Below are 16,556 nucleotides of genomic sequence, written 5' to 3'. Positions count from 1 at the left end.
GCTAACAAGATCGTCTTTGGCAGCGGCACTAAGCTTTTCATTAATGACAGTAAGTTCAGTTATTTTGTTTTAGTCGTGAATAATTCAGTAAATGGAACAAAATACTTTAATTATTCATTAAAAATCCTACAAAGTGCAAAAACAAGTTAACATCAGCATCTTAAATGCAGCATTTTCATGTAAAGTATCAAATGTAAAAACACAGTTGTGTGAATGGAGCCTGGTTCAGTTTGTCACTGGTTTTGGTCTCAGTGCTTCGTGCTGTGTGAACACTGGTACATATAAGATCACCTTTGGAAGCGGCACCAGCCTGATGATTGAACCCAGTAAGTGCATGAAAGGATCACCCAGAAACATTGTTATTACTGCTAATCTTTGGACTTTAATGCATTGTTATTGAAAGATACACATTTATAACGTCACTGTAATGTAAACAGCAGCACTGCCCTCCAGAAGTTTGTTCATTTGGAAATCTTTGAGAGCAAAGTAGAGACAGATTTTATTGATTAACTGAAATGTTTTTGTTAAAACAAAAGATTTAGCGCTTAAAAGGTCACAATGACACTTTCAGTTTGCTGCAGTCAGTCCGGTTTGTGTGCTGCAGCTTTATACTGTGTGACTTACAACACAGATAAGCTCATCTTTGGACGCGGCACCAAACTGTATGTCAGTGACAGTAAGTAAAATCCTGACCTCATAAAAAAGCTTTAAAATTCAATAAATAAAACTCAATACAAACAAATCAAAGTAGTTATTAAAAGTATAAAGTTTTAATGTATAAACAGCAGCCTTTTGGTTTTCCCAGAAGGCTTTGGTGTAGCTTATCACTCAGTGTTTGTTAACGTGCTTCAGGCTGTGAGGACGCTGGTGGAAACAGGGTCGTCTTTGGAAAGGGAACCACATTAACAGTTGCACCCAGTAAGTTTTACTGGTCCACATGAAATAATGTTATTACTGATCATACTGTGAAGACCAAACACAGGTTTCTATGGATACATAAAATATCTAAGATCACTGTGACATAGTGTCAGTGCTGGCCTTCAGTGTCATGTCAGATGTATAATGTGTTTTCTTTTGTTTGTCTGACAAAAGAAGTTTATAAAACAAAGTAAATCTTGTTTTATCTTCAGATATAAAAATAAGATGCAGATCTGAAAACATGGCAGTCATATACTGGGAGGTAACTGGTTATTCTGGAGTTAATTTTTACCACATAGCTGATTGAATAGAACCATCTGAACTTTAAAGTGGACGGACTCAGTTGTTAAAATGATGTTTTCTTAAATGGCTGGGTTCAGACGGCCGCTGCTGGGTTTTTGTTGTGTAGCATCACATTGTGTGTCTACTGGAAACCAGCGTAAGCTCATTTTTGGAAGTGGAACCAGATTACTGATTGAACCCAGTAAGTGCAGCCGCCAATTTAAACATAAATAAGTAAATTGTTTTTGAGTACATTTTACCATACAAAATAACAATAATGAAATAATAAAAATGAAATATTGTTGTTCAGGATTTGTCATTATAAAACATTTATAGCAGTCGTTAATGTTAAATGAAAGGAAGCAGCTCGTCTTTGTTTATTAATAATATGATTAATATTAAGCTTATTTGACCGTAATATTCTGCAACAGTCTCCAGTGTAAACACACAAGCGTGGTCCAGTTGCTGTCTCTGGGTTTGTGTTATGGAGTTTCATGATGTGTGTATTCTGGGCAAAAGCTGTTGTTTGCAGCAGGAACCAGGTTAACCGTTGAACCTGGTAAGTTCTGATACAACTTAAAATATTATTTATATGCAAGGTTTTTAAAGGAACTTGTAACAAAACAAATGTAATGTTTTCAACACAGTGATTTTTCAGTATGACGTTTATTACTAAAGACAGATCGGATTAAACTGTTGTTGCTGTTCCTTTCAGTGCATTTAGGCAAAGTTTTTACTGCAAACCTTTTTGTGATATAAAAGTACAATAAAGTACTTTTATAAAGTAGTTAATAATTGCAGAGAATGGCTTATCTCCAAAATTATTATTGTTATTTGGAGTTAAGGTGCAGGTTTGAATACGTCTATAGTTCTATATTTTTGCACTGAGACTGGACACTGTGTGACATCTGGCTCTGCTGTTAACAAGATCATCTTTGGCAGCGGCACTAAATTATTCATTAATGACAGTAAGTTTAATTCTGTTCTTTCAGTGGTGAAAAACTCAGAACATGGAACAAAATACTTTAATTAATTATTCAGAGCATTAAAAAACCTACAAAGTGCAAAAATATTTTAACATCAGCATCTTAAATGCAGCATTTTCATGTAAAGTATCAAATGTAAAAACATGGTTGTGTGGAGTCTGTTTAGTTTGTCACTGGTTTTGGTCCCAGTGCTTCATGTTGTGTGAATACTGGAGGTGTAGCTAAGATCATCTTTGGCAGAGGAACCAGATTAGTCATTGAACCCAGTAAGTGAAAAATGTAGTTACATGTATTATTGTAAACGGTCAGCTAAACTGGTCTTCCACCGGACCACTTTAAGTTAAGTTAGTTCCAGTTAAAAAAAAAAAAAAATTATATTTACAGCCATTTGTGAAGCTTATGAATGAAAAAAAAACCCCATCTAATCTTCTTCTAATAATAATAGCAATAAAAAGGAAAACATAAAAAATAAAAAGGAGGTTATACCATAGATTAAAGATTCAAAGTGTTTATTGTCATGTGTACAGAGGAAATAGTATTTCTCTGTGCAATGAAATTCTCCCTTTGCTGTCCAAACATAAATGCCAAGTTAGGTTGAAGGACCAAGATAAATAAGGATAAAAATAATTAAAGATAAATAAATGAGTGCAAAAATAAGTAAGTGAAGACAAGCGAGGTATGCAGATGTTGATGTAGATGGATGTACAAAGGAGCTTAATGTGCAAAATGAACTTAATGTGCAACAACATACTCAATAAAGTGGAAAATAACAGACTTATCTCCAAAATAATATTATTTCTGGAGTTACGGTGCAGGTTTGAATACGTCTATAGTTCTATATTTTTGCAGTGAGGGTCGACACTGTGTGACATCTGGTGCTAATTTTAACAAGATCATCTTTGGCAGCGGCACTAAATTATTCATTAACGACAGTAAGTTTAATTCTGTTCTTTCAGTGGTGAAAAACTCAGTACATGAAAAAACAACAACTTTGTTTATTCATTCAGAGTATTACGAATTCTACAAAATGCAAAACACCAAAGAAATATTATGATTACTGCTAATATTTAAATGTAACTTTAATGCTTTGTATTAAAATATACAAACTTTCAACTTCACTGTAATTTAAAAAGCAGCACTGCCCAGAAGGATTGTAGATAATAACAGATGAGAATGGCTCATCTCCCAAATTATTATTATTGTTGTTGTTATTGTTGTTGTTATTGGGTTACAGTGCAGGTTTGAGTCGGTCTGTGTAGTTGTAGATATTTGCACTGAGGCTTGACACTGTGTGACATCTGGTTTAGACAAGCTCATCTTTGGACGTGGCACTAAGCTTTTCATTAACGACAGTAAGTTCAGTGCAGAAACGAGTTTTCTTACTTACACATGTACAAGCAGACATGATGCTTGGGTTGTCTTGTATATTTGATGTGCACGCACAGCTGCTCCTTGTTTTATATCCAGACTTATTATCTCAGTGAGGAATACAAACAAAAAGAATGTAAATCACCTCAGTGATGCAGAACCAAAGTAACAGAGTAATATAGTAACTATTAGGGTAACATTGTAGTCACATTATATTCAGACTCTTTGTATCCATTTGAATGGGATTAACGGTATTTTAGGCTGTATTTGTAAGTAAGTCAGGTTAATGTGCTGAGGCTGCAGACTGTGGGACATACGGCTCTGGTGTTAGCAAGATCATCTTTGGCAGTGGCGCTCAATTATTCATTAATGACAGTAAGTTCAATTCTTTGGTTTTAGTGGTGAAAAACATGGCTGTGTGAATGGAGCCTGGTTTAGTTTGTCACTGGTTTTGGTCCCAGTGCTTCATGCTGTGTGAATACTGGAGGTGCAGCTAAGATCATCTTTGGCAGAGGAACCAGTTTACTCATTGAACCCAGTAAGTGAAAAATGTAGTTACATGTATTATTGTAAACGGTCATTTGAAGTGAAGTTAGTTCAGGTTAAAAACAACATTTACAGCCATTTATGGAGTTTATAAATGAAAACAAGAAACAAAACATCTAATCTTCCAATAATACAAACACCAGCAATAAAAAAAGGAAAACACAAAAGGAGCTTATGCCATACTCAATAACATTAAAATAAACAGCTGTTGAAACATATTTGCAGTGTTTTAATGTTACATATATTTATACATACATCTATATATTTCCTAAATGCTTGGCTCAGTTGATGCTGGGTTTGTGTTCTGGAGTTTCATGATGTGTGAATTCTGGGCAAAAGCTGTTGTTTGCAGCAGGAACCAGGTTAACCGTTGAACCTGGTAAGTTCTGATACAACTTACAATATTATTTATATGCAAGGTTTTTTTAAAGGAACTTTAGGTGAAATATTTAGAAAATGACACACAGCAGTTTTTCAGTATGATTTTAGTGATTAGACAGAAGACCTTCAAACATTTTTAAGATGCTGTTCCTTTCACTGCATTTAAACAAAATCTTAGTGCATACTTTGGCTTTTTATGAGATAGCTCAATAAAGTAGATAATAATAGACTTATCTCGAAACCTTTTATTATTTTTTTGAGTTACGGTGCATGTTTGAGTCGGTCTGTGTAGTTGTAGATATTTGCACTGAGGCTTGACACTGTGTGACATCTGGCTCTGGTTTAAACAAGCTCATCTTTGGACGTGGCACTAAGCTTTTCATTAACGACAGTAAGTTCAGTGCAGAAACGAGTTTTCTTACTTACACATGTACAAGCAGACGTGATGCTTGGGTTGTCTTGTGTATTTGATGTGCACGCACAGCTGCTCCTTGTTTTATATCCAGACTTATTATCTCAGTGAGGAATACAAACAAAAAGAATGTAAATCACCTCAGTGATGCAGAACCAAAGTAACAGAGTAATATAGTAACTATTAGGGTAACATTGTAGTCACATTATATTCAGACTCTTTGTATCCATTTGAATGGGATTAACGGTATTTTAGGCTGTATTTGTAAGTAAGTCAGGTTAATGTGCTGAGGCTGCAGACTGTGGGACATACAGCAGTGGGAACTACAAGGTGATCTTTGGCAGTGGCGCTCAATTATTCATTAATGACAGTAAGTTCAATTCTTTTGGTTTAGTGGTGAAACACTGAGTGTGTGAAAAAAATACTTTAATTATTCATTAAAAATCCTACAAAGTGCAAAAACAAGTTAACATCAGCATCTTAAATGCAGCATTTTCATGTAAAGTATCAAATGTAAAAACACAGTTGTGTGAATGGAGCCTGGTTCAGTTTGTCACTGGTTTTGGTCCCAGTGCTTCGTGCTGTGTGAACACTGGTACATATAAGATCACCTTTGGAAGCGGCACCAGCCTGATGATTGAACCCAGTAAGTGCATGAAAGGATCACCCAGAAACATTGTTATTACTGCTAATCTTTGGACTAATGCATTGTTATTGAAAGTTACACATTTATAACGTCACTGTAATGTAAACAGCAGCACTGCCCTCCAGAAGTTTGTTCATTTGGAAATCTTTGAGAGCAAAGTAGAGACAGATTTTATCAGCTTTATTGATTAACTGAAAGTGAAACTTGTTAAAATGTAGCTTTAAAAAGGTCATGATGACATTGATGTTTCCACTTCAACTTTGAAGTTGATGTTTTTGGTTATTTTTTGGTTATTTTGGAAACACTGAGTGCGTCAGGTTTATGCGCTGCAGCTTCATACTGTGTGACATACAGCAGTGGTAGCAACAAGATTATCTTTGGACGTGGGACTAAACTCTACGTTACTGACAGTAAGTTCAGTTCAGTTCTTTTAGTGATGGAAACCCAAGTACATGAAGTATGAAGTGATATACATCATCAATGCACCTTAACTGACGATTACTCACATGTGGATCATAAAACAAATGTTCAAAAGTTTTTAAAATCAATATTTTAATGGTGTATAATAACTAAACAGCAGGTCAAAGGTCACATAATGCAGTTTGGATGAGTTTATCACTGTGTTTTGGCTCTGCTGCTTCATGCTGTGTGAATACTGGAAGCAGGTTCATCTTTGCAAAGGGAACCAGATTAAATGTTGAGCCCAGTAAGTAAATCTAACATTCATCATTTAATATATCAATACTTGCATACATACATATGTCTGTGCAAACTCACTTTAAATGTAGTGAAACTTTTAAAGACATCCACTAAACCAAACGAGTAACCAGTTTATTTGAAAACATTAAAATAAGCTGAATCTGTGCATGTTGAATGTGCATTAAACAGAGACACATCAGTGCAGTACAAACACGTCTAACTTACATCTACTGCATATTTCAGCACATAATGTGTTTATTAGTTTCATTAAATGTAATTATTTAGACAAAAGGATTCAATATAAAACTAAAACAGTATTAATGAATAAACACTGTCAGTGTGCTGCAGTCAGTCAGGTTAATGTGCTGAGGCTGCAGACTGTGGGACAAACACTGGTGGGAACTACAGGGTGATCTTTGGCAGTGGCACTCAATTATTCATTAATGACAGTAAGTTCAACTCTTTGGTTTTAGTGGTGAAACACTGAGTGTGTGAAAAGAAAAAAGACAAATTTTATTATCCAATCAAAGTATAAAAATCATTCAAAGTGCAAAAAAAAAAGTCAAATCAACATCTTAAATGAAATTTAAAGTTACAATTTACAGACAGGACTTTCCTGTAAAGTATCAAATGTAAAAACATGGTTGTGTGAATGGTTTAGTTTTGGTCTCAGTGCTTCATGCTGTGTGAATACTGGTGCATATAAGATCACCTTTGGAAGCGGCACCAGCCTGATGATTGAACCCAGTAAGTGCATGAAAGGATCACACAGAAACATTGTTTTCATTACTGCAAACACTTTGATTAACGTTAATGCTTTTTATTGATAGATAATATAAACAGCAGCACTGCCCTCCAGAAGTTTGTTATTTTGGAAATCTTTGAGAGCAAAGAAGAGACAGATTTTATCGCCTTAACATAACCTTAACCTGACTCGATCTTGTTGAAGATTTAGCTTTAAAAAGGTGATGATGACACTGATGTTTCCACTTTGTTTGGGCAACTTTAAAGTTGATGTTTTCGGTTATTTTTGAAACCCTCTATATTTCACCAAAGAATTTGCTTGTTAGTATAAATAAATGTAATTATTTAAACAAAAAGATTTAATATAAAATGAAACAGTATTAATGCTTTTCATAAACACTGTCAGTTTGCTGCAGTCAGTCAGGTTAATGTGCTGAGGCTGCAGACTGTGGGACATACAGCGGGAGTGCAAACAAGGTTATCTTTGGACGCGGCACCAAACTATATGTTAATGACAGTAAGTCAGTTTGTGTTTCTGCATAATAAATATGTTCAAAGTGTTAAAACTCAATGCAAATACAACTTGTAAGTAATGTAAAGTTTATATTTATAATATACAAGCAATAGTAGGAAAAACTGACTGCAGGTTTTTCTATGGACACATAAAAGAAGATTACTTTGATTGAAACTTAAATCCGGTTCCCTTCAGTAGAACATCAGACAGCAGAATAATATTTTACCTTTTGTTTGTGAGTTAAAGAAGTTTATGAAACCAAAGTTGTTTTCCTTCATATTGTAAATAAGATGCAGATCTTGAACAATGACAATTACACAATGAGAGCTAACTGTTGTGTTACAAAGTTGTTCTGAGTAGTGAAGGGCCACTGCTGGGTTTTTGTTGTGTAGCATCACATTGTGTGTCTACTGGGAATCAGTTTAAACTCCTTTTTGGAACTGGAACCAGATTACTGATTGAACCCAGTAAGTACCGCTATTGATAAATAATAATAAGCAAATACAGTTTGTTAAGGAAAGGTTGCTATAAAAATACAAACAAATAAAACCTTATTTCAAACTTTTATTAGCTGAATATTCTTCACCAGTCTCACATGTGAACGGCTTTGAGTTTGTGTAACAGGGTTTCACTGTGTGTGACTCAAAATACAAACAAGCTCATCTTTGGACGGGGAACCAGATTAACCATCCAAACCTGTAAGTTTATTGTTCATGTATATGAGTGCAAGTAAACCAATAATAATCTAATAAGCAACAAAAGGATAGCTGCAAACTCTCTGACCTCCAATTGTTTTGTAGAAACTGAAAAGTGATTAAAATGTAAAACTAATGTTTAAGTTTAAATTTGCACTAAACTGAACAATTTTACACCAATTTGACAGAAAACCCAAACACTCGTACAAAAAGCTCATCAGAGTCGAATTTATTCTCTGAACGGAGTTTGATTCAGTTTGTGTGAGGGAGCGTCATGCTGTGTGAATGCTGGCTTACAGAAACTTACCTTTGGAAGAGGAACCAGACTAAATATTGAACAAAGTAAGTAAAAAGTAAACATTTAGAATCATATTTTTAATACAAAAGCAGGTTACGCATGAAATTCCCTAAAGATGAAGCAGATATGTCAGTGTCAGTGGCTGACATGCTGAAATTTGAACATTTGTCAATTTAAAAAGAAATCTTACCCAAAGCACATTTACTTTGAAATACAAAAATAAGACACAAAGATACAAAATAAAAGTGGATGTTATGACTTTACACAGTATTTCTACTAAATATAGATGCATAATATAATATATAATATAATATATAATATAATATAAATACAGTTTTGACATATCCTCACTCTGAGAGGAGAAAAAGCATTTCTAAAGGCGTCCTGATGTTACAGCACAGTTTATGTGCTGGAGCGTCATGTTGTGTGAAAACTGGAGGTGGTTATAAGATCATTTTTGGAAGTGGAACCAGATTAACCACTGAACCCAGTAAGTGCTGATATATGTTTTAATGGTTTAGCATGAAATATGCTTAGAAATTGTTTTTACCTTTCAAACAAACAAACAAACAAACAAACAAACAAACAAACAAACAAACAAACAAACAAACAAACAAACAAACAAACAGTAGCCCAGTTTGTGTGTAGTTGGGGTATTATAATAATCACTTTTAAAAGTTACAATTTGAAGTAACTTGAGTGGAATTGATTAAAAAAAAATATAATGTTTGAAAATCATTTTAGAAATAATTGAGTAAACAAGTCAGCCGTGTGTTTAAAGAAGGATGAGTTAGAAGACAAACAAGTAAAGTTAGTTGAGTCTTTTCATTCAAATTGTTTTAACTGTGCTTGGCTCCTGTCAGTTACTGGTTTGTGTGCTGGTGTGTCATGTTGTGTGACTAATTCAAACCAGAATAAGCTGATCTTTGGAAGAGGGATCAGATTAACAGCTGAGCCCAGTAAGTGCTTTGACATCGATTATAATTATTATTTATATTATCATAGAGATGTCTCTGACAGCAGCACTGAGTGCAGTTTATCTGTAATAAATTCAAACCACTGTTAACATCAGTTAAGTACATTTAGCTTTACTGTAGAAACACTTTAGTACAATTGCTTTTCAACTGTAAAATGTTACTGGTTTCTATGTGTTTGGTTGAGTTCCTTACTGGGACTTTGTGTAATGGGGGTTCATGCTGTGTGACATCTGGTGCAAATCAGTATAAGATATTCTTTGGCAGTGGAACCCGGCTAAACGCTGAAGCCAGTAAGTTTTCATATTAATAATAATAATAGTAAAACCATATAACCAGTAACATAACACTGTTGTGGAAAACACAGTGTCATCGTATTTGCAGGATAAAGTATAGTCACTCATATATATATATTATAAAGGTTTTACTCAATGAATTTGCATTAATCTTTGGATTAAAAAAACTAAATAAATATATGAAATTATTATTTTTTAAATGACACTAAAATAGATCCACAGCTAATTTATTTGATGGAGTTCATGTTGGGTTACTACCATAAATACAATTATTTTGGAGTGTGAATCACACACTCCATGATACAAAATCTAAAAAAGCTCACATCTTAATATGAAAAATTAAATTTTCTATATTCTGCAAATACGGATCACAGAGTTTATGTTATGAAGCTTCATGCTGTGTGAATACTGGCAATGCTAATAGGATCTTGTTTGGCAGTGGGACCAGATTAATCATTGAAACCAGTAAGTAATTATATGCAGTTGAGTAAGTACACACCAAAATATTCTAAGTAATTAAATTTGTGATTTTATATGCACAAAACATCATGTTGTGTAATAAAAGACCAAAATCTGTAGACAGTGAAATGAAGTAATGAAGTAATTATATGCAGTGGAACATGATTTTATTTATGTATTTATATTTAAACACAGTGCATGCTGATGAACTGATTCATTAAAACCTAATTATACGTGAATCATGACCAGCATCACCAGTGCAACCATGTGAGGTCAAAGAACAGAGCAACATGTAAAAACATGTGAGAGGATCTCGATGATTTAATCACGTCTGAATATGAATGTTTAGAGTTCACGTCTCAGTTCTGATCTTTAGCTCTGCTGAGTTTGTGTTATGGAGCTTCTTGTTGTGTGACTGGTGCAAGTCAGAATAAGATCTTCTTTGGGAGAGGAATCACATTGACTGTTGAATCCAGTGAGTAAAAGAAACATTTCATATAAATCATAAACTATATCACACCTTATTCTGACTGAACATAGTGTTCATGTTAAAGTTTTAAAGTCTCATCTGAGTTTCATCAAAAGTACAATAAATACAGTTTGTTTGACTCTTATCTTTGACCTGAATAAAGAATTCAGTGATATAAAAATAACTAATTTTAGTATCAGCTGTACATCATAAATCTAAGCTTGCAGATTTTTACTGCAGTTATTTTAATGAAAACATCAACGTGTTTGCGAAACATGAAAATCCTGTTTGGTTTAGCTGTTTGTGTTACTGAGCTTCATGCTGTGTGAGTGTTGGTGGAACTAAGATGACATTTGGACGAGGAAGCAGATTATTGATTGAACCCAGTGAGTACTGTTATTGATTATAATCAGTGTTAAAATGACAACTGTATATATGGAATAATTAACAACGTAATCACTGGAACACAAACAAAAGCTCAGTTCACTTTAAAATTCTATATACACGTGATATATTTGATGGAGAGATTTTATAATAACAAATCTGCAAATGCATTTGAATATTGAATAATCTGACACAGTTCATGTGACAAAAATGCAAATCACACGTTTCCTTTTATGGACTCACGTCAGCAAGTCAAACGTATAAGATATAATGAGCTCTTTGAAAAAACAAAACATTTCCAGTTATTTGGTGTCAGTATTAGAAATGGACTCTTAAGGCTAACGACTGCTCTGTTACACACAACGCTTGTAACATGAAAACAACAACAACAATTGTAAAAGATAAAAATCAGCCGCACCCAGCTAAAATATTTATGTAAACTCGTAAGACGATAAATTCTGTAAGAGATATTTTTTATGATCTTCCTGAGCTGAGTCAAAGTCAGTGGTGAGTTTGTGTTGTGGGTCGTTATGTTGTGTGACATCTAGCAGTGGATACAAGCTTATCTTTGGAAGTGGAACCAGATTAACTGTTGAACCAAGTAAGTAACTTGACTCAGGTCCATGAAGGAAAATCAGGAAATATCAAGCTGAGAGACTGAAAATGTCAGTAAATTAGAATATATGGTTTTGTGTTTGCTAAAAGTCAGGATAAGATCTTCTTTGGAAGTGGAACTAAAACTATCATTGAAACCATTTCAATTCTGATATTTATGAAAATCAGGGTTAATATAGCTCTCACCAGACCAGAAATATATAACACTGTTGTCAAGCAGAAAACTTCAAAACATCAAATTTTCACAAATTAAGAGTTTTTGTTTGATCTACATGATGCTGTGGTGTAATAACAGCTCAGAGAGCTAATAGAGGTTTAAGTTGATTAAGAAGTAGTAATCTATTAATAACAGGGGGAAAACTCAAATGAGCGTTCTTTAGAAATAATCTGAAATACAAAAGTGAATAAAGCTCAAATCTTAATATTAGAAATTTGATTTCCTTTATTTTACAAAGATATAAGTGGATCACAGTTGGTCACATGCAGAGTTTGTGTTATGGAGCTTCATGCTGTGTGAATACTGGCAATGCTAATAAGGTCTTCTTTGGGAGTGGGACCAGATTAACCATTGAAACCAGTAAGTATTTATATGCAGTGGAGCATGATTTTATTTATATTTATATTAAACACAGTGCATGCTGATGAACTGATTCATTAAAACCTAATATATGTGAATCATGACCAGCATCACCAGTATAATCACTTTACTTTAATGCACATTATCATGTGAGGTCAAATCACACAGCAAAGTGTAAAAACATGTGAGGTGATGATTAAATCAAATATGAATATGAATGTTTAGAATTAAGATCTCAGCAGCTCAGTCCATCCCTTTGCTCAGTTTGTGTTATGGAGCTTCTTGTTGTGTGACTGGTACAAGTCAGTACAAGATCATCTTTGGGAGAGGAATCACATTGACTGTTGAATCCCGTGAGTACAAAAGTGTTTAATATAAATCATAAATCATACCTTCGTTTTTTAGACTTACATACTAAATCAGAAACACTAAAAATAGACTTTTAATGCTTCAGTAAATGTGAATAACATATTTAACACTGACTGAACATAAAAATCATCAGTATACCAGTAATACCAGTTAGGTAAATATATATGCAATAATGATGGCAGTATTTCTAATAAACAAATGTCTTAAATGAGACAAAATCGCTGTTGATAAATGAAGTTCACCAGTGCTCAGTTTGTGTTGCGGAGCTTCGTGCTGTGTGAATGCTGGAGCTGGAACTAAGATGGTATTTGGGAGGGGGACCAGATTAATTGTTGAACCCAGTAAGTACACACCAAAATATTCTAAGTAATTAAATTTGTGATTTTATATGCACAAAACATCATGTTGTGTAATAAAAGACCAAAATCTGTAGACAGTGAAATGAAGTAATGAAGTAATTATATGCAGTGGAACATATTGTTTGTATTTATATTTGAATCGAATCATCTTTAAACACAGTGCATGCTGATGGACTGATTGATTAAAACCTAATTATACGTGAATCATGACCAGCATCACCAGTGCAACCATGTGAGGTCAAAGAGCAGAGCAACATGTAAAAACATGTGAGAGGATCTCGATGATTTAATCACGTCTGAATATGAATGTTTAGAGTTCACGTCTCAGTTCTGATCTTTAGCTCTGCTGAGTTTGTGTTATGGAGCTTCTTGTTGTGTGACTGGTGCAAGTCAGAATAAGATCTTCTTTGGGAGAGGAATCACATTGACTGTTGAATCCAGTGAGTAAAAGAAACATTTCATATAAATCATAAACTATATCACACCTTATTCTGACTGAACATAGTGTTCATGTTAAAGCTTTAACGTCTCATCTGAGTTTCATCAAAAGTACAATAAAAACAATCGTTTGTTATCTTTATCACATCATCAACAAAGAATTCACTGATATGGAAATAAATGTTCTTCATGTCAGCTGTACACCAACAATCCAAATTTGCAGATTATTAATGTTTCTCTCACACGGTCGTTTTTTGCTTGTTTTGTTAAAGTAAACTATGCAGCTAATGAAACATGAGCATCATGATCCATTAGCTGTTTGTGTTATGGAGCTTCATGCTGTGTGAATACTGGTGCGACTAAGATGATATTTGGACGAGGAAGCAGATTATTGGTTGAACCCAGTGAGTACTGTTATTGATTATAAATACAAAATACTTTTAAAGCACAACTTAACTGTATTTAACAAATCAATATGATTAATTTGGTAAATGTTGAGAAATAATTCGTAACATTTATATCAACATGCAAGAGCATAAATTCTGTAAGAGATATTTTTTATGAGCTTCCTGAGCTGAGTCAAAGTCAGTGGTGAGTTTGTGTTGTGGGTCTTTATGTTGTGTGACGAGTGGCAGTGGATACAAGCTTATCTTTGGAAGTGGAACCAGATTAACTGTTGAACCAAGTAAGTAACTTGACTCAGGTCCATGAAGGAAAATCAGGAAATATTAAGCTGAGAGACTGAAAATGTCAGTAAATTAGAATATATGGTTTTGTGTTTGCTAAAAGTCAGGATAAGATCTTCTTTGGAAGCGGAACTAAAACTATCATTGAAACCATTTGAATTCTGATATTTATGAAAATCAGGGTTAATATATCTCTCACCAGACCAGAAATATATAACACTGTTGTCAAGCAGAAAACTTCAAAACATCAAATTTTCACAAATTAAGAGATTTTGTTTGATCTACATGATGCTGTGGTGTAATAACAGCTCAGAGAGCTAATAAAGGTTTAAGTTGATTAAGAAGTACTAATCTATTAATAACAGGGGAAACTCAAATGAGCGTTCTTTAGAAATAATCTGAAATACAAAAGTGAATAAAGCTCAAATCTTAATATTAGAAATTTGATTTCCTCTATTTTAGAAAGATATAAGTGGATCACAGTTGGTCACATGCAGAGTTTGTGTTATGGAGCTTCATGCTGTGTGAATACTGGCAGTGTTAATAAGGTCTTCTTTGGCAGTGGGACCAGATTAACCATTGAAACCAGTAAGTATTTATATGCAGTGGAGCATGATTTTATTTATATTTATATTAAACACAGTGCATGCTGATGAACTGATTCATTAAAACCTAATATATGTGAATCATGACCAGCATCACCAGTATAATCATTTTACTTTAATGCACATTATCATGTGAGGTCAAATCACACAGCAAAGTGTAAAAACATGTGAGGTGATGATTAAATCAAATCTGAATATGAATGTTTAGAATTAAGATCTCAGCAGCTCAGTCCATCCCTTTGCTCAGTTTGTGTTATGGAGCTTCTTGTTGTGTGACTGGTACAAGTCAGTACAAGATCTTCTTTGGGAGAGGAATCACATTGACTGTTGAATCCCGTGAGTACAAAAGTGTTTAATATAAATCATAAATCATACCTTACTTTTTTAGACTTGCATACTAAATCAGAAACACTAAAAATAGACTTTTAATGCTTCAGTAAATGTGAATAACATATTTAACACTGACTGAACATAAAAATCATCAGTATACCAGTAATACCAGTTAGGTAAATATATATGCAATAATGATGGCAGTATTTCTAATAAACAAATGTCTTAAATGAGACAAAATCGCTGTTGATAAATGAAGTTCACCAGTGCTCAGTTTGTGTTGCGGAGCTTCGTGCTGTGTGAATGCTGGAGCTGGAACTAAGATGATATTTGGGAGGGGGACCAGATTATCTGTTGAACCCAGTAAGTACACACCAAAATATTCTAAGTAATTAAATTTGTGATTTATATGCACAAAACATCATGTTGTGTAATAAAAGACCAAAATCTGTAGACAGTGAAATGAAGTAATGAAGTAATTATATGCAGTGGAACATATTGTTTGTATTTATATTTGAATCGAATCATCTTTAAACACAGTGCATGCTGATGGACTGATTGATTAAAACCTAATTATACGTGAATCATGACCAGCATCACCAGTGCAACCATGTGAGGTCAAAGAACAGAGCAACATGTAAAAACATGTGAGAGGATCTCGATGATTTAATCACGTCTGAATATGAATGTTTAGAGTTCACGTCTCAGTTCTGATCTTTAGCTCTGCTGAGTTTGTGTTATGGAGCTTCTTGTTGTGTGACTGCTACAAATCAGAATAAGATCTTCTTTGGGAGAGGAATCACATTGACTGTTGAATCCAGTGAGTAAAAGAAACATTTCATATAAATCATAAACTATATCACACCTTATTCTGACTGAACATAGTGTTCATGTTAAAGCTTTAACGTCTCATCTGAGTTTCATCAAAAGTACAATAAAAACAATCGTTTGTTATCTTTATCACATCATCAACAAAGAATTCACTGATATGGAAATAAATGTTCTTCATGTCAGCTGTACACCAACAATCCAAATTTGCAGATTATTAATGTTTCTCTCACACGGTCGTTTTTTGCTCGTTTTGTTAAAGTAAACTATGCAGCTAATGAAACATGAGCATCGTGATCCATTAGCTGTTTGTGTTATGGAGCTTCATGCTGTGTGAAAACTGGTGCGACTAAGATGATATTTGGACGAGGAAGCAGATTATTGGTTGAACCCAGTGAGTACTGTTATTGATTATAAATACAAAATACTTTTAAAGCACAACTTAACTGTATTTAACAAATCAATATGATTAATTTGGTAAATGTTGAGAAATAATTCGTAACATTTATATCAACATGCAAGAGCATAAATTCTGTAAGAGATATTTTTTATGAGCTTCCTGAGCTGAGTCAAAGTCAGTGGTGAGTTTGTGTTGTGGGTCTTTATGTTGTGTGACGAGTGGCAGTGGATACAAGCTTATCTTTGGAAGTGGAACCAGATTAACTGTTGAACCAAGTA

The 16,556-nt window shown here is 33.9% G+C and overlaps 2 long non-coding RNA genes across 2 annotated transcripts; both read left to right on the top strand.

The window, feature by feature from the left end:
- The first annotated feature begins 2,643 nt into the window (after positions 1 to 2,643).
- Positions 2,644 to 9,245, top strand: LOC120715523. The gene is made up of 3 exons (XR_005691657.1): positions 2,644 to 2,843; positions 7,737 to 7,744; positions 9,234 to 9,245. It is a non-coding gene; the product is annotated as an uncharacterized LOC120715523 (long non-coding RNA).
- Positions 3,125 to 6,792, top strand: LOC120715515. The gene is made up of 2 exons (XR_005691648.1): positions 3,125 to 3,836; positions 6,595 to 6,792. It is a non-coding gene; the product is annotated as an uncharacterized LOC120715515 (long non-coding RNA).
- Positions 9,246 to 16,556: the final 7,311 nt, after the last annotated feature.

The sequence above is a fragment of the Simochromis diagramma genome, unplaced genomic scaffold (genome assembly GCF_900408965.1).
Source record: "Simochromis diagramma unplaced genomic scaffold, fSimDia1.1 OVJJ01000443.1, whole genome shotgun sequence".
Lineage (NCBI taxonomy): Eukaryota > Metazoa > Chordata > Actinopteri > Cichliformes > Cichlidae > Simochromis > Simochromis diagramma.
Note: the sequence above shows the minus strand (reverse complement) of the source record. Positions and strands in the feature narration are given on the sequence as shown.